This window comes from Choristoneura fumiferana, chromosome 16 (genome assembly GCF_025370935.1).
Source record: "Choristoneura fumiferana chromosome 16, NRCan_CFum_1, whole genome shotgun sequence".
Taxonomy (NCBI): Eukaryota; Metazoa; Arthropoda; class Insecta; order Lepidoptera; family Tortricidae; genus Choristoneura; species Choristoneura fumiferana.
Window position 1 is genome coordinate 5,853,377 of NC_133487.1, and position 19,975 is coordinate 5,873,351.

A 19,975-nucleotide genomic window follows, 5' to 3' on the forward strand; every position below is an offset into this window, starting at 1 on the left:
TCTTAAATCAAAAAAAGTCGTCCATGTAAAACACCTACTTAGTTATATATAGCTCATTTTCGGTAAGTACCTATTTCGTCTTTAACGCCAATTTAAGTACTCTAAAAGTATACGATACGATAGATACGATAGATCAGCTTCTTTTACGCAACATGCGGGATGTGTTTCTGTCTAAATAAGCGAATCCTTTACGACCACGTGATCTCGAAATAAACAGTCTGTAAAGGCAGCAGAGACTAATAAATATACTTATTTACATAAACACGAATCCCTTCCACACGACAAAGACATACATATAAAGTTTATCCTGAAATGGGTAAGTCTGTCTCTTTAATATTAATTTATTTTTACATGGTTTTGTTTAATTTGCGATGTAAATACATACATGTTAGTTTGTTTAGGTTTAATCTTGCAATTAGAATTTCATCCACTTGTAATGATTAGCCTGCTTTATAGAATTTGGTATGGATAGGTAGGTATGTAGTTTGGGTGACAATTAGGGTTGCCACCCGTACTTTATAAAGTAAAGTATTGTGCGTTATTTCAAGTAATTGTACTCTATACTTTATGAGAACAATAAAGTAAGTACGCGAAAATACTTTATCTCGTATGGTTTGATTTCTTTGGTATTTTGAAAAGTTAAGACGTAAGTATTTTTTCGTTAAACGAAATTTATCGATTGTTGCTGAATCGATGGCGCCACTCGCGAGCGCCATATCAATTAAGCATTAGTTTTTTACAATCTTTGAACGTATCCTAGCCACAAATATCAACAATGCCAGTGTCATTTTCACAATTTCTTGTTTATTTTGTGAAAACGCAAGTTTAAACTGCAAAAAGCAATAAAATATATTTTAAACATAATAATAAAGAAAAATAAATTGTACTTTATTTTGATACTATGTACTTTTATCTGACCTATAATAACCAATGTACTTTAACTAAACAAAAAAAACCGGCCAAGAGCGTGTCGGACACGACCAAAATAGGGTTCCGTAGCCATTACGAAAAAAAATAAGTAATATTTGTCTAAGAATTTCGTATTTTCCACGGAATCTTCCAAGTTTAGGTATATTGTATACCTTAGGCTGCTATTTACTCTTAAACTACTAATAATTCACAAGCAAACTTAGCCATTATAGTTTTCCTTGAAAGTTTGATAAATTTACTACCATTCTGAATTTTTTCAAAATTTTCCACTCACCGGTTTAAATTTTAGAGGGGAGACGACGCCCGATTTTAATGACAATTTGCACTTTAAAGTTGAATATTTTGCAAACGAATCACTGAATCGAAAAATCGTTTCAGCAATCCCCTAATGATTTTAAAAGACCTATCCAACGATACCCCATACTACAAGTTTGGATGAGAAAAAAAAATCACCCCCACTGTACGTCTATGGTAGCTACACTAAAAAAAATATATTTTTGAACCGCGGACAGACGGACAGACAGACAGACAGACAGACTGACAGACATGGCGAAACTATAAGGGTTCCGTTTTTGCCATTTTGGCTCCGAAACCCTAAAAAGGTGGCAACCCTAGTGACAATGCAAGTAGGTACGGTTAACAGTAAATCCGTGACAATAACAATTCAGCAAAAAGCCTTGTATATATATTTCATAAAATAGACCAGTGATTAACCCCTATCTCACCTGACGAAAATGCAGATGAGGTCAAAGATTACTGGTTCAGTAATTCTATTCACTCAGTTTACTCCCTGTAAGTGTATTGTGTTATTACTCTTTCAGGGCTAATTAAATACCTAAGTAGTACTGCGGTTAAAGTAAGAGTACATACAAGCCTTTTTTTAACAACCTAAAAAAAGAAGGAGGTTATTTATTTAGTCGGTTCTTTTTTTTATTATCAACTCTATAAACCTAAGCACGATCATTAAGTTACCAATGCAAAGTCATCCTTATCTTTAAACTTATTTTTATTATCAATGCAAAAATAACTCTGTCTGATTGTCTAAGCTGTTACCCCTTTACTCTTAAACCGCTGAACCGGTTGAGATCCCCATATTATAATAATACTTACCCCTATTATGACCATAGTTTGAGACAGTGGGGAGGACATACTCGTAGTATTATTATTATTCCGGAAAATTGCATAGTTCTAGCAATAAAAAATAATCTAAACTCGCTGTATTACTTCATTTTTTTATATCCTTATTATACAATTTAGATCAGTTCAAGTAGAGTCAAATAAATAAAACACGCGACAATTTAAGCAAATACATAACAGGAAACATACAATCAAGGAACATACTAATACAACCTCATGCTACCTCAAAATCACAAAATTCGTTCAAATATAACAAAATGTGAGCCAGCTCCTTTCACCTTTTTACGCGTAAACCTAATTCTGCAAACCGCTCAATTTTTCGTCTCTGCGGTTCGTTACTCTGTTCCCAAGAGCGTTTACTTTGCCACTTACGAATGTGTAAGTGAAAACATTTACACTCTTGGAAATATAGAGGTAAAATTAAATTTGTAACGTGTACAGTCTCTTTGGCAATATTTAACCTTCTTCGGCGATTCTCTTTCGAAAATTCAACTAGATTTTTGATCCAATTTTGAATAAAAACCGATGTGAGGCTTTCTTTGTAAGTTGGCGCTATAGGGTCGTGAGGTCTGTTTGATATTTGTGCCACATTTGGGATGACTTTAAAACTAAATGATCCAATCGCAAGCAAGACTGTAACGTCAAACGGTCCTCACAATACTAACGCCATCTAGTGATATTCTACCAGACAGAGAAACTTTATTGAAATTGTATATTCAAGCTCAAAATAACGTCAAAAATAATAATTATCAACAAAATGCTTTATTACATACACAGTAATGTAGTATTTACCTAATAATAATAGTTATCATCATTAATCGGTAGGTACAGGTCCACTGTTAAACAAAGGTCTCCCACTTAGAACACCACAATGCACTTGTAATATTTTCCAGTGCCCATTATGTTCTGATAACCTAGCTGACAAACTAAATAGGACATTTTTTTTACCCAGCAAACTACTAAATTATAAAAGACACCGTTATAACCACGACGTGTGAAATCTGTTTCACATACATTCCAAACTATATTTAAAAGTTATGGTGTTACTAGCTTTTGCCCGCGGCTTCGCCCGCGTGGAATTCGGTATCGCGCGCAGTTCCCTCGGGAACTGTACATTTTTTCGGGATAAGAAGTAGCCTATGTCACTCTCGGGTCCATAAACTATCTCTATGCCAGAAATCACGTCGATCCGCCGGTCAGTTTCGACGTGAAAGACGGACAAACATACACACAAAAACACAAACATACAAACACACACACTTTCGCATTTATAATATTAGTGTGGATGTAAGTAAAGTTTGGATTGCCTGTGCCAAATAGCCAGGAGATCTATGCTCGGAGTTTCTTTGCACGATACAATCTGGAATACGGAAATTCGTCAAAGGACTAAAATCATCGACATAGCTGTAAAAATACGCAATTTGAAGTGGCGATGGGTGGGCCACATCGCTCGAAGAACAGATAACCATTGGGGGAGAAAAGTTCTCGAGTGACGGCCGCGAACCGGAAGACGAAGCGTTGGCGGGCCTCCCACTAGGTGGACTGACGACATCGTGAGAATTGCGGGCAACCGGTGGATGCAAGTGGCGAGCTGTCGTTCATTGTGGCGTTGTAAGGGGGGAAAGCCTTTGTTCAGCAGTGGACGTCTTTTGGCTGATGATGATACATTGTGGGAGCCAATTTTGTAAAGCAATATCACATGTTATTATTAATATTGTTATCACAGCAGCTTGGGTTATATTACGATAGCATAATACAACATATATTGAATCATTAAGCCAGCACTAAAGCTGTTTACAAGGCTGCCTGTGCGGTCTTAATGCTAACCTCCCCAAGCAACGTTAGCAAGAAAACAACTCAGCATTTGGTACCTATATTTTATTATGAATGTTGATGTGAACTATAAGACTTTGTAAACTTGTTTGTGCCATGAAATTCTTTACAGTAAAACACAATATTCAGCGTTTTTCCGGCGCTTTTTAGCCATCATTACTGTTTCGGGAAGTATTATTAAATTTTCATCATAATATAAACACAACACCGATGTTAAATCTAGACTTGAGATAATTAATGTGGGATGATAATGATGTTTAACCGACTATTCATCCAGTATACTCGTACAATGGTAAGAAAAACGGCTTGTTTTCTCAATTTAGAATCCTGGTTCGGTATACAACCATATGTGCATAGTATAGAATTAAACAAATTAATTTAAACTAATTTTTTGCTTAAAAGGCACATGTAAAATGGTTTGGTCATAGTTTATGAATTACGTCGTTCAGTAATGGCTTATTTCTATACGGAAATCTCGTAGTCTGTTTAAAAAAAATCTCAATAACCACCCTAACCACACTTTACAATATCTACATCAAACTTCAGGGCCCGTATTAACAAAAACAGAACCTTCTCCCGTTCCGCAACGCTTTTCCCGAAACCCGTTGTTGCTGAGAAAAACAATGTGTTCCCGATCAAACAAACAAAACAAACAGGCGCGTGCCAACTGTACCTGCGGGAACCGCAATAAATTACACGTTATCAGCTCTAATTGCACGGTAAATGGAGCGGGAATTCTGATGAATTCAGGAGTCTGCAATTAGTCGTAAGGCACGTCGATTGCCGACGATTTGTAAGACGAAATGCGTCGATAATGCACGGTGGGACTAGTGTTAACGGATGATGGATGGAGAATATTACAGGACGGAGAGTTCCACTGTTTGTGCGTGGCACCTAAGTCACAGTTAAAGCTTTGCAACAACGTAATTAAAACTGTTGTAACATTATTGTGGTTTAACCGACGGCGGCTCATATAGAGGATCGCGCGTTTGAGCTCGCACTCGCATCTTTGAGATCTTAGACCGATAAATAAATGAATTACCTAATGTCAAAATATACAGAGCGACTTTAATATGTGAGAGACGATAAAACTTGCTTTCAATTAAAAAAAGCCGCATTCGAGTCGGTCCACCCGTTTAAGAGCTACGGTGTCACGTGCCACAGACAGACACATAGACACACATAGCGGTCAAACTTATAACACTACTCTTTTTGCGTCGGGAGTTAAAAAGGATAGGTACATTGACTATGCTATTAAGTATGACAATTAATTTCGTACAGAGTTAAATAGTCTTATACCGGGTGGGCCCTGTAACAGGAGCAAAAAATTAAAACGCAGGTTCTGCTACTCAAATGAAACTACTTTAGTTCTGCACATTTCAAAAATTAAGTAATTTCATCATTATGATTATTCTAAATGACATCGCCTGTCACGTAACAAAATGACGGATTTCGCAATACATTGCTTGTCCAATTAAACTTTAAACAATAATAAAAATCACAATACAAATTATTTTCAAAAGTTGTAGAACTAAATTAGCTCAAGATGAAGAGTGGAAGCTGTAGTTTAATTTTTTGCTCCTGTTACATGGCCCACCTTGTACATTGAATAGGGTGACCTATATATTTTTTTAATTATGTGCTTCTAGAACTGATGTATTGAATTTGCTGCGAAATGGATCACTACACAGTTGGACTGCCAACATCGTGAGAGTTGCGGGCAACTGGTGGATGCAAGTGGCGGGTTGAACGACAATTTGTGGCAATCTAAGGGTGAAGCCATTGTTCAGCACTGGACGTCTTCCGGCTTATAATGATTATAATATAGTTAATTATAATTATGAAAAATAAGATTCACTTATTAACGAAAAAATAATGGAAACTCAATTCGAAATCCCGATCGCAAAAGGCTCAACCGCGACTTAATTACATTTATATCCCTAGAAACTTAACCTGCTTAACACGTTAATTAAAAACTTTCTAGCTCGGGAGCCATCAAAAAAAGGTTAATCAGTGCTTCAAGGAAACTTTTAATGCATATTTTGTCGTGTCGGAAGCAGCCTGTGTCTATGAAAAATCATCTGCGCCGACGGGAATAAATGGGCAGCTTCAGAAACTAAAATAGGGTTTGGAGCGAGGGGTATGTGTAAAAAATGTAATAATTACTATTACTATCCAACTCGGTAATTTTACTCGCCGATTTATCATTTTATTTAAACTTCAAACTGTTGCCCGCAACTCCGTCTGTGTTTTTTTTTATTCTTCTGGATGGCAAACGAGCAATTGGGTCTCCTGATGGTAAGAGATCACCACCGCCCATAAACATCTGCAACACCAGGGGTATTGCAGATGCGTTGCCAACCTAGAGGCCTAAGATGGAATACGTCAAGTGCCAGTAATTTCACAGACTGTCTTACTCTCCACGCCGAAACACAACAGTGCAAGCACTGTTGCTTCACGGTAGGATTAGCGAGCAAGATGGTGGTAGCAATCCGGGCGGACCTTACACAAGGTCCTACCACCTGCATAATAATTCGTTAGTATTAGAATAATTTGTTTAATAATATAATGATAATGTACTTTTCAGGTTTTCAATTTATATCCATACCGAATTTCTTCTGAATTGGTTCTGCGGTTTAAACGTGAAAGGAAACAGACAGATAGAGGTACTTTCCCATGTAATATCAAGTATGAATGGATAAATATGTTTTTTTTTTCAAACTAATAATACGGAACGAAAATACTTTAAAAATCCTGAAAAGTATAGTTTTGACTCGGTATCGAACCTTAGTTTCCCATTATTTTGTGACGCGTGCTTCACTCACTAAACGACGCAATTGGGCCATCATAATATGGCTATACAGGGTAGAAATGATAAGTGATCTCACTCGATTATTTCTAAGCTATACAAGATATCCCGGACCGCTATGACCTTCAAGTTTTCAAGAAAAGAGCGTACTCCTACCTTAAAGGCCGTCAACGCACTTGTGACTCTTCTGGTGTTGCAGGTGTCCATGGGCGACGGTAATCGCTTACCATCAGGCGATCCGCCTGGTCGTTTGCCCCCTATACCATAAAAAAAAAGATATCGAAAACACAGAGATACTACATAACAATATTAGAAATGTTGAAAAATTAATTAAATGAGAAACTCTATAATAAACTCGTAAATTGCATTCTTATTGAAAATTATTTATGGAAAACATTGATTTTACTTCTTATGGTATTATCAAGAGATGAGTGCCTGTGGCTGTAAAAAAATATGGAAGCTGGAAACATTAAGTTTTCGGATAGATCCAGTTTATTCTGTAACCTATTATTGATACCGTTTGATAGAGCTCGTGAAGCACTTACAGGATCAGTAACCAGTTTTTCGATATCTTGTATAGTTTAGAAATAATCGAGTGAGATCACTTATCGTTACCACCCTGTATACGTCTCACTGCTGGGCACAAGCCTCCTTTCATAATGAGAGAGCTTGGCCTGTAGATTCTATGTGAGCTCAAGGCGGACTGAGAACTTCACATGCGCTATTGAATTTTTCACATTCGTGTACAGATTGCTCACCATGTTTTCCTTCATCATTCATGGTAAATTTGAAAAATAACGGGGAATCAAATTACAATTGGTTATTGGCAGTATTTGTCGACATAGTATACTTTGTCGAATGCTTGTTTATCTCAAAATCGCTACACTATTCGATCAGCGTAAAAAATGGAACTTTTACGACATTTTTACCGTTCCCAAATCGGATTTACCTATAAATTCCTCCCGACAAAACGAATAAACTGTAATATTTGCTGAGACCTATCTATTACATAGTGGATTTGTGTTAGCTACGTAGAAGCCATTGTAAAATATTACATTTTTCCATTTTAATAAAACATTTTTCAATAGTAAAACCGCATTTATCAACTGAAGAATTATAATGCTTTAAATTTTTGTGATTCTCAAATGAAATGAATTATTTATTTGCTGGAACACGTTATTGCATAAAGTCTTACGAGTAGGTATCATCTGGAACAGTATTCATTCAAATACAAAATCAACATGCAAATTTCAAATTACACGCCTATTCAAATTAAAAATCCAATAAGTCCTTAACACTATAGAAACGGTGATCATGTGGCCACTCAGTCAGCCTTGTCACTCACTCAGTCAGTCAGCTTACACATAACTAAGTAGTTACTACCACATCCGTGACTTATCACGCCAGCAAACAAGTACCATCAGCCAAATAAGTGGTCGAATAATTTTTAAACAAGTTCCTGTCAAATTAATATGTCGCTAAAGTCGAACTTTCAAGTTAACGGACACGTCTATTGGCATTATTGTTTTATGCATGCAAACGATTATCAACTTTAGGGTGGTAGACCACATATTTGGCTGATGGTACCTAATGAATGAATGATGCAATGTGGCCGAAACGTTTACCTACAGGCAAAATAGGTAGCAGTATGGAGTTGTTAAACATAAAATGGTTTCTTTGGCGAACGTGTGAAATATTGACAAACGTTGGCGAGAGTCGGCTGCCGAGATTGCATTTACGTCGACACAACCGCAGCATACAGATTATTTGCAGTGCGAGTAGGAAAGATAACTTCATATTCGATCCAAGCAAAGGACGAGAATGTGTGCGTATATGTGTTTGCTTGTGCGATTTGCAAACGGTTTCAAAAGCCCAGTTTAGATCTGCAAGAAAAATCATTGCGGCGCTCGATTGGCCACTTTAATCATGAAAGCTTTAATGTATTGCAACTAGCCCGATTTAACTTGCACTTCTAAAGTCGGCTAAACTGTCTGTACGGTTGACCATAACGTGTAAGAGTGTGGGTAAGTGTATCATAGTTGCAACGAACACCGATATCCTTTCTATGGGTTTTATTATGGCGGGGAAAACGCGCATGAGGGTTCCTTGATGGGAAGCAATGACGGCCGCCCATGGATAACCGCATCACGAAGGGTATCACAACTGGCCCTTTGAGGGACCTTTATAGAGAGAGGGTTAGTTATTTATAATGATAGACGTATTTTGCTAACACATTGCTATCTGTATAATGTACACACATTAGCGTTTCTCATATCTTAATCAAATGCTAGAATCACCTTTAAAAATGAAGATTGGGATCTAAGCAGAAGAATATTGTAAACAGTATTTTTTTACCTTTTTAAACTGAGTAATATTGAAGAGGTTTCCCGACTATACCTGTATACTATATCCACACAGATGCATGATTTGGTCAAAATAAGCGGCACGCGTCATCGTAAATGACTCTACCTATATTATGGTCCTTCGACTTTGTAAATTTATCAATTTATAATATGTTTTGTTCATCGTCGTATTAATCTATACGCATCTATAAAAGAATAACATGCACGAGTGACTGACTGACAGACAACGCGCAGCCTCCACCACTGAAGAACAACGCGCAGCCTCCACCACTGAATCTCGAACTAGCTCCATTTTTTAAGGTTCATAACATAATTTTAGTAGGTTAAAACAAACTGTGTGCTGCGCCTGAGCCGATTATCCGATATGAGATTTGGCCGGAATTGAATTTGGGACAGTCTTTCGCGATCAATCCACCAGCGAACTTCGCGATCGCTTCTAGTTTGCTCTATTTTATCCAATACCTATTTCGTTGCTTATGTTTTAGAAAACTGCCGGTCATTTTGCTGTTAATGAAACAAATATTCTTAGAACCAAATTTTTTTATACGAAGTCTATCAACAAATCAAATCAATGTCAAGCAAAACACAATATCTGATGGCCAGTATAATGAGGTTTCAACACCCACTGCATCAGATCAGGCTTACTGGCACCAGTCCTAGTGAGGCTCGTGCTCTAAGAAAGCTTGGTGTGATGCAGGGGGAGTGTTGAAATGAAACCTCATTATACTGGTCATCAGATGTTGTGTTTTGCTTGACATTGAATTGATTTGTTGATAGACTTCATATAAAAAAAATTGGTTCTAAGAATATTTGTTTCATTAGCTGTTTTTCAGTTTCCCATGTACACTCAAAAACTTTTGTACCTATTTATAAATTAGTAGGAGTATAAGTTAGAAACATACGATGAAGTGGCATTAACCTTCTTCCTCACTAATATTAGTTATAAATGCGAAAGTAGGTAATTCTGTTTGCCTGTGTAGCCAAGTCCGGCCCGCGAGCCTCTCTAATCCGGCCCGCGGAAAGAAATAAGAAAATAAATAATACTCATGAGTATAATCAACACCAAGTGCGTTCCTTATGCGTTACTCGTATCTAGGTACCCCCTGAAGACTAAGGGGCTGTTTCACCATCCATTGATTAGCGTTAACCGACGGTTAAATGTGATGCTGTCTCCGTCTATTCGAACAAAACAATTAGAGACGGCATCACACCTAACCGCTAGTTAAAACTAATCAGTGGATGGTGAAACGCCCCTAAGTCTACTTAACTAATGTATTACCCCCATGACCAGCCAAAGTCTTGACTCTCACGAATTTACATTAAGTGCAGTGTGGCCCTTGAGTCAAAAAGTTTGAAGACCCCTGTGTTAACACGATACTACCTTGTCGCTGTCACTTCATATTTAAAGTTTTGTGTAAAAGTGACGAAGGCGTACAGTGAAAAGGTTACATAAACAAAGTGTAAAGACATCTTTGACCAACACTGTATTTTCCATAAGTACTTTACCGGTCGCACCTCGACTGCAATTACAATGTAATTACGCCCTCTACAATAGCTCTAGACTCTTGAAATTGAGTTTTTTTTCTTTGACCGCAATACAGTGCAGGCAGAATATAACAGCTCGCAATCCTTGCATTATTAATATGTGTTTATTTATTCTGCAATCAGAGTTCACGGGAACAGTTAGTTCTGGAAATAATTTCCGCAGAGTCGAGTGCACGTATATGTAGGAACGAGCAGTTTAATCACAGCATAACACATTAAGCTTGCATCTCGACTGAGTCATATACAAGCGGATATATAGCTCTTTTGCTGACTAGGTACTTTTAACCACTGACGCAAAAAGAGTGTTAAAAATTTGACGCCAAAGACTGTCTATCTGTCTGTTTGTCTATGGCATCGTAGTTCTCAAACGGATGGGCCGATGTCGATGCGATTTTTTTACGTGAAAGTGAGTTTCCTTGCTGTGGTTCTTCGTTATGTTTGTAAAAAACGGTTCAGCCGTTTTTGAGATATTGAACCTTGAAATGACAATGTCGTTCGTATTAAATTGTATAAGTTGGTTAGGTTATTGTTGGAGCATACCAAATCTTCCAAGCTTATCAAATTTTAGGTTAATCCGAACACTAAAAGTAAGAAAAAATCAACTTGCAAACCTCCAAACCACAAACAAACAGACAAACATTGCAAGTGTAATGGAAACTTGTATTTAGCATAAAACTTTTTCAATCTATCTATATATATAAAGGCAAAAGTGATTGACTGATGTATCAACGCACAGCCCAAACCGCTAGTCTAGGAATTCCAAATTTAGCACGTAGGTTCCTTTTAAGGTCTAAGGATGCACTAAGAAAGATTTTTCAAAATCTCTCGAACGTGAAATGGACCTCAAAGTGAATTTTTTCAAAGACCACAAAGGATTATTTCTGATAAGTCACAGATAAACTCAGGCCCGGTTTTTTGGAACAACCCCTTAAGGGTTTTGACAACGTCAATCGAAAATCAATCGTTGATATATCAAACGCACAGCCGACCATAGACGTAGAGACTTGAAATTACATAGATACCGTAACAATGTAAGCATTTACTAAGAAAGGTTTTTGAAAATTCTTACCGGATACAGAAAGAAGGGCATTTAGCTAGCATTGCTATATCTCATATATTTGCTTAAAAATCATTTACATGATATGTATAGTTTTAGTAATTATAAACGTAATTAATGCAGGGAAAAGATTGCTTCGCTTTCCTTCACTGTGTACAATGGAGTGAGACACTAGATATTCTTATAGCTCATTTGGAAAGGAAGCGTATACAATCCTTGTGGGAGTTTTGTGAATTAATATATTTTAGGATTTTGCTTCCCACGGGATGGAAAAAAGTTATTTCAGTTTAAATGAATCTATTTTTCGTTTTTTGGTCCTAGAAAACGGAGATGGCATCACATTTATCCGTCAAATAAAATTAATCAATGGGTAGTGAAACAGCCCCTTAGTAAGTTTATGCATGAAGCAAAATTATTCCTGGGTTAAGGACAGTATTATCAACACAGTGATGGTTTGGTTATGGGATATCAACTCCTGAGTCCTGTAATGGCAGTTTTATTTTGTGGATAATGTTGAAAATAAGTGTTATTGTGGATAATCCTAAAAGCTGAAATCCGGTTTTAGGTGTGTTGAATGCATTTAATTCTTTGTTGGTAATATATTTACAGGGTAAGTATAGTTTTGTAATTATAGAAGCTTGCCTCTAAATTAAATAATGGTTAGAAACGATACTAATTAAGATTCAAGTTATACAAACAATTACAGAACGAATACGTATCGATATGATATTTATCTATGTTAATATAGTAAAAAGTATTTTTTTTTCACGAAAATAGAAAAATAGTGTCCCTGATCAACACCATTTGGTTTTTAGCTTTGTAAAGTGAAATGAAAAGTGAAATAAAATCTTGAAAAGTCAATTACTGTAAGTTGTGATTAGCAAAAATCTTATATAAAATAATCATACTTTTTACATACCTAGCCGAAAATAAAAACTTATTTACTTATCACTAGCGCTACAACTGCAGTCCACCATAAATGCAATGATATTACAGTCTCGATTCCCAGCACTGAATGAATAAAAATACATACAGATAAAACCTCCAAGTTAGGTTTAGCTTCAACTCTATAAAATCACGTGAATACGGAGCAATTTTAGATTCGAAAAATCCAAGTCAATTGAGTGCAAAACGATGCATGCACTTTATTTAGTCGTCCCGGTTTGCTTGTAAAATAGGTATGGTACGGCATAACGTAAAACAAATACGTTTGTTTATTAAAACAGTAGGTACATTGCATACAGAAATTTAGAGTGGAGTTGTTTTTGAATTTTTATTAAAGTGTATTTAATGTCTTAAGCTTTCGTGATTTTCACTCATAGTCAAAATACCACGCACAGGACTTATCACGCTAACACACACGAGTAATATTTACCTCGGTTAATCGTGTAGACTGAAGTGTGGGGTGTCAAGTCTGCCTAGCAGCACGAGTCCTTCGAACTACCCGCACTTGATCGCAAATTTGTGATTAATCTATTATTTAACTTGCAGCTTCCTATACTTATTTGTTTGTATGTATGTATTTCGACCACTTTTTGGTATTCGATTAAACTGAAATTCGATATACTTATGTAAATCCGCTGACAAAATTGTAATCTGGTAGTGAAATTCTAGTGGTTTGACTAGGATCGTTTCTGCAGGATGGAACTCTTCAACGGTTAATGGCATCGACTAAATTTGGTTGGACGGAAATGTATTTGGATGAGTTTAGATTTTTCAAGAAGTTTTATATACGAAAAGGTATAAAAGTCTTGCCATTATTATTTTTGCAGCTCTCAAATTCTATTTTAAACGTTTGCAACTAATAAACGCTATAGTTCCGTTTCTTGTTGCACTGCGTTTGGTTTAAGAAGCAAATAGAGGATTTATAGGTAGTGCCACGAGATTTGAAGTGAATGATTACACACCCTAAAAATCCGCAAGATCTGAATCCGAAAGAGTTAAAGTCAACAAAGTAGAATTAAAAGTAATACTTACTTTGTTTTTAGCAATAAAAATGAGGTAAACGATTAGCGTTTTTACTTAAAAAGCTGTTAAAATGTAGGTACCGTTAACATGTTCTACGTTAATAACCATATCAAATTTAATTGTTACTCGCTGCCACTTATTTTGTGAAAATATTTTTCAATAGTAGTCGAAATCAAATTCTAAAAGCACAAGATTAAACGAAATCATCAACACAGCTTTCGTTAATAACCCCTCTCTTCAACTGCAACTCCCTAAGCTCTCGAATACTTCATGATTCGTAATTGAAGAGAAACAATACTTTATCTTAATTTTGTTCCCCTAAAAGACAAATTCTTGCCACACCGCACCCATTAGTCACTTGGTGTTCACGAGTGTTTTTCCGTTGATGGTATTAAACGAGTTGAGACAGCGGGCTTGTGGCAGGTATTTAACTGTGTAAGTGGATTTGCTGTCGTGTTATCTAATAGGTCTAATACTTTTTAGGGTTGCGTACCCCAAAACCTTTAAAAGAAAAACTGGTCCTTGGAATCCCGCGGGAAATTGAAAAAAATCTGCCTTCATTCCTTGTCTGTGATGCAATTTTTTAATTTTCTAGGGCCAAGGGCTTACATTCTAAAACCGGAAACGGCAAGGCACTTCTAAAACCGAGACCGACAAGGCTCTGTATTAAAATACGTCGCTGCGCGAGCAAAACCGCGGAAGAGCACTGTGTAAATACAGCGTAACGGCAAAACGCGTAAAATTGAAATATCGCGTTAACAGAATCTTGACGTTGAATTTATATAATAATATATTCACATAAAGTAAGCCGCACAGCAGTACGAGTAACTACATAGTTCAGTCAGCAAAATATAGTTAAATGTCGGAGATATAAAGTTTTTCTTTCCTCATGTAAAAGGCGAAAACGCAGACACGAGTTATTTACAAACTGCTTTTCCGCGGTTTTGCACCATTATAAGAAACAGAAATTCACATCGCACGCGTTACAATCTGCACTAACTTGTTTAATATTTTATACCATTGATTACAGAACTCACTCGATCGCTACAGTATAATTGGAGCTTCAGCTAAATATAGCCTGTCCTTCGCAGCCGTATGCACTAATTGGAGCCTATCGACATACGATCTGTCGTTAACTTGCAGAGCTTATTCGAAGCCAGTAAAGAGATACATGGCATGGATGCTGAGTTCAGCATAAAGAGTTTTTCATCATCACAATGATCCCAGAATTTGTGTAGTTCCTGGCGGTGCGCGATACATCAATTCTTCGCAGACGACGCGGGCAACAGCTAGTTAAGTTATTGTATGTATACTCAAATACGAAAATAATAGATTTTTTTATGTCCAATTTTTTGGTACACGGAATAGTAAAATACAACTTCTGGTTTAGACAAAGCTAGAGATATCGCTTTTGTGACGGTGAATAGAGACACCAAGCTATGCGATTAGGTCCATGCAACATTGGGTTTACCTTTGATCGATTGGAATAAAAGTAGGACGCGTCACTGGTTACACATATTATCCTATCCTACTATCCTACTTAATATTATAAATGTGAAAGTTTGTGAAGATGTTTGGATGTTTGTTACACAATCAAGTCTAAATGAATCACAGAGAAGGACATAGGATAGTTTTTATCCCGGAAAATTGCATGGTTCCCGCGGGATAACGATAAACGAATACTACGCGGACGGAGTCACGGGCAATGGCTAGTATTATATAAATAAAAACCTTTAGTAAAAAAATATCTAAGTGATAGTGAAATCCGCATTATAATTTGTTGCGTAGTTTATAAGATTTACATACAGATAGACGGCGGGAAGTGAGTGTCTTTATTTTACACCATGTTAAGATAAATAGGTACCAAATGTAAAGATGTTCTATTCCTACACCAGGATAATCTTATAGTTTTTTCTGAGAATAGTAGATACATATTTACATCCAATATTGTAATAACAATCATCTAATAATTTTTTGTCCAAATTGTGTACCTACGATAAAAGAATAACCCAGATTTTTCCGCCAAGAGTTTTCCCGTGCATGTTTCTTATCACATCTTCATATTTCTTACACCTTAGAGAGAATATTCTACGAGAGGAAATATATTATCCGAATAAAGATAAAGGTTAGACATAATGTGCACAGTTCTGCGTCGGGACATGCAAAGAATAGGAAACGTACGAATATACATTTTTAAAAGGAATGAAAATGTTTTATTATCTCGATTTCATTAGGAAATACTGCGGAACACATTTTCATTTCGTGTGTGATTTCCTTCCTGGAAACAATCTACGTTCTATAACTTCAAATAAAATCCTTCTTCAAATAGATTTCTTAGAATACGCACTTGTGAAAGTGATTTTATGAGTTATGTATTGTAGAGTTTTACCGTATAAAATCAGCTATTTTCCCGAACAGAAAGTAGCTTTTTATATTCCTGAAGAGGCAATAAACAGATAGATAGAGACGTATTTTCACTATATGTCGCTTTCGATAAGTAGCGAATTAAAAACTGTTACAGCAAATTTTCTAGACCAAGTGTTTGAACTAGAGGAACGTGCGACGCGATACTTCAAGTTTTTTGACGCGTTGTGTATCCATACTAATACCGGGTGTGTCCTGTAATATGAGCAAAAAATAAGACATAGATCGACCTCGTCAAACTGAACTACGTTAGTTCAGCGACTTTTAAAAATAATGGAATCTTTGTATTTTCCCTTTTTCATACAAATTAAATACTGCTATCAATGTACGCCATCCTAGAACCCAACTGACGTCGCCTGTCGCCCTACAAACATCAAGCATTTTGCTTTACATTGCTTTTTCGATTAAACTTAAAAGTGTTATAAAAATTACAAAACTAATTATTAAAAGTCGCTGAACTAACGTTGTTCAGTTTGACGAGTATGATCTATGTTTGAATTATTTGCTCATATTACAGGCCACACCCGGTATTATAAATGTGAAAGTGCTTCACGCTTAAACCACTGAATCGATTTAGAAGAAATTTAGTATGGAGATAATTTAAAACCCAATTAATTCTTCGTAAATGGAGTCGTAGGTAACAGCTATAACATATACAGTATGTTACCGGCAGCCAGGCTTTTTTTAAGGGAGGTTAAAGTAACGTATTGCTGTAACTTACCATGATATTCATTGAATGAATAAACTATAATTCAGACAGCTAAATCAATGTACATCGGTTACATCCCATTCTGTAATTCCAATATCCCAAACTCGATGGCAATAAAAATATGTCGTACCCGCGAAGTAGGGGTTTATCGTAAACATGTAAGGAACATAGAGCATTATAAAGGGTGCTCCAGATCATACGGTTTCACTGGCTTCCCCGCTTTTACATTTATTGCGTCCTGGGGATCGTAAAAGATTAATAACTGGAGGACCGGTTTTGCTGGATTGTTGATCTTTGCTTTTGGATACGGCGAAGGGAGATATGAACTTAAACCGTAGTGATAAGTTTTTGTTAAAAAATATTTTTAATACGAGCTTTGTTAACTGGACTTGTATAGTCGTCCACACTAGATATCCGTACCAAGTTGGACCTCGATTCCATTAACCGTTGAAGAGTTCCGTCCTACGGCGTACGTTTCACGTTACACGAGACTGTCATCCAATTTACATTGAGTCGGTTCAAATCAGGGCTGACACCTCTTAGCTTTTCGAAATTCATGTGCGAAATTACTTTTGAAATTTATCACGAGCTTTGCGGTGAAGAAAAAACATCGCTGGGAAACAAACCTGCTAAACCATTCAATGGTGTGAGTGTGTGAAGTTCCCAATCCGCACTGAGCTCACGTGATAACTACGGCCCAAGTCCTCTTGTTCTGAGAGGAGGCCTCAGCAGTGAGGTGTATATAGGCTGTGATAAGTTTACCGGTTTAACGTTACAAATCGGACAATAGATTTAATTAAGTTGTTCTGCTTAAATTGTAATTCTTAGGAAAGGGAGAAAGATTCTCATGTTAGATTCAAAACTTTGTCATGGTATGATGTGACTATACTAGTGATTGTTACTAAAACATTTATAATGGTTGTATGTTAATACATCAAAGTTCTACATTTAATGGAACGAAACAGCTGGCAAACGTCAAGAAAGTATCTATCAAATTGTCCATTGAGAAATGTTATCTTATCCCAAGAAGCTGGCAGCTCCAAGTGTTTTATCTACGCAGTAATAGAAAGATAACAATGAGGTGGTAGAAAACCTGTGGCCTTTAAGGGAGTTGGCAGGCGTTCAAGAAAGTAAGCGAAAGTTTGCGTGTTTGCGAATTTCAATTGGGGATCGGGTGTTGAATATTCTTGGCAATTCCCGTAATGAAATGACGATGGGGTTTTTATTGATGAGGTCATTTTGTTATCGTCGCTGTTTAATCGAGGCGGTAATTCGAAAATGTTAAGTACTACTCTGAATCCGTTATTTGAACACAATTTTATTTGTCTGTGCTCGCTTGCATAATCAAAAGGTTTTCATAGCCTCATTGTGGTAAATAAGTTAATTAAAATGGTATTCCATACATTATATTAAAACAAGTTTTACGTAGGTATTAAATAGGTACACAAAGATAGGATCAGGCGTGGGACAGCTTCACACTTGTTTTTAATATTTCGGTCATTCCTCGCTTCATCTTTTATAATGTGGACTGTCAAGAAATGGAAATTTGCTTGCATTGTTTTGTGGAATAAGAATGATTTAGGTGTATTCAAGACCAGAGAAAATATAGGCTGTTTCTGAATCAGTGTCAAATAAAATATGTAGAGGCCAGCCGGTGGTCAGTTTTAAATTTAAAAATAAAATAAAATACAAGAGTGACTCACTTATCACCGGTCGAAGTATGCATGTCATGTTTTGTAATTAAATCTGTGTTTCACGGTAAATTTAATTCAAATATTTAAAAATTAATAAATATCAGATCTTCTTGATGATTCGATTAGTACTTTCCACTCAACCATTTACTTGTGGTAGATGCAAAACCATTTTGTAGTAAAAAAGTACCCTTCAATTTTATTATTTCTAAAATGGAAACATACTTTATCATCATGCCTAGTCCTTTTATAAATTACTTTTTGCCGTTAACATTTCCTAGAAAATCCCACGATGGTTAGTTTGTGGCGGGCGTGTGGTTGCTCCTTGCTGTTCACCGTGTCAATTAAGTTACAATTTAATGGTGGCATTATTACGAAATATTAATTAAGCGGTATTTCAGGTAAATTTGCGTGTTAGAATGGTGAACTAGAAGATGACTGAGATGGATTAGCATTTATAAAAATGATTTAAAAAGCCGACCCATTATTAGAACATTACATTTTAACAATATAGGTTCGACACAAAACAAATTCATTTTATTCCAACATTATTATGAGTAAACTCTATTTAATTTCATTTCATTTCAAAGTGTAATAAATAAACCACCCACAAATAAAGCTTCCGTTAATTTATCCATATTCTATTGAATGAAATAATCAATCTTAGCGCATGCACTTTAAGATTAAAATGGAACCAAAGAAAGAATAATATTATTTCGTTATAGGATGCTTGATAATTTTAAAAAAAAAAAAATGGAATTTACGTTGTTGTTTGTGTTTTTTGTAATATAAGGGCGTTTTTTGGCACTTTTAACAATCACCGCGTGACGAAGAAATAGAAGCGAAGTTCTTTTTATATATAACCACAATTTTATTTAAAATTATGAAAATGTGGTCTCATGAATATATTTTCAACTCGTAAAGTGTGCAATAAAATAAATCGCTAAGCAAATATGTATACTTAATGTAGGGAAATTTTATGATGCATGCAAAAATAACTGAAGGTAACGGAGTGGAAACTGTTGAAAATGAGGTTGTACATGCACCGCTGTGGAAAAATAACCATGTAGTGAAAATGCTGGGTGATGCTGGTGCACGAGTTAGCTACTGCGAATAGTTTTGTCGCTTTTGAGGTACGCCGCAACCTGAACCTGACAAAATCTATTTTTTTGAAAACTTGTATAGAATTTAAATTTAATTGATAAAGAAGCTAAAAACTGACATTTCGACTTGTAATCTTTGTAAACTTCTCACTAGAACCTCTTTCTCAAGTGCACCAGAAAATTAGTCAGGAATTTTTAAAGACCTCATTTTAAATCAAAAATTTCGATAAAAAATCTTTGAAGGGGTGTTGTCAAGCTAACTCAAATATTTGTTGAAATCATCATCATCATCCTCATGTACGTCCCACTGTTGGGCACAGGCCTCTTCTCAGAAAGAGAGGACTTGGGCCGGAGTTCGAATTGGGAACTTCACACATACCATTGAATTTGTTGAAATATTCCAGAT

At 36.1% G+C, this 19,975-nt stretch overlaps 1 protein-coding gene across 1 annotated transcript in view; it reads right to left on the minus strand.

The window, feature by feature from the left end:
- Positions 1-19,975, minus strand: part of LOC141436552 (uncharacterized) — a 207,231-nt gene that overhangs the window by 15,370 nt on the left and 171,886 nt on the right. The gene's annotated exons all lie outside the window — the stretch shown is intronic.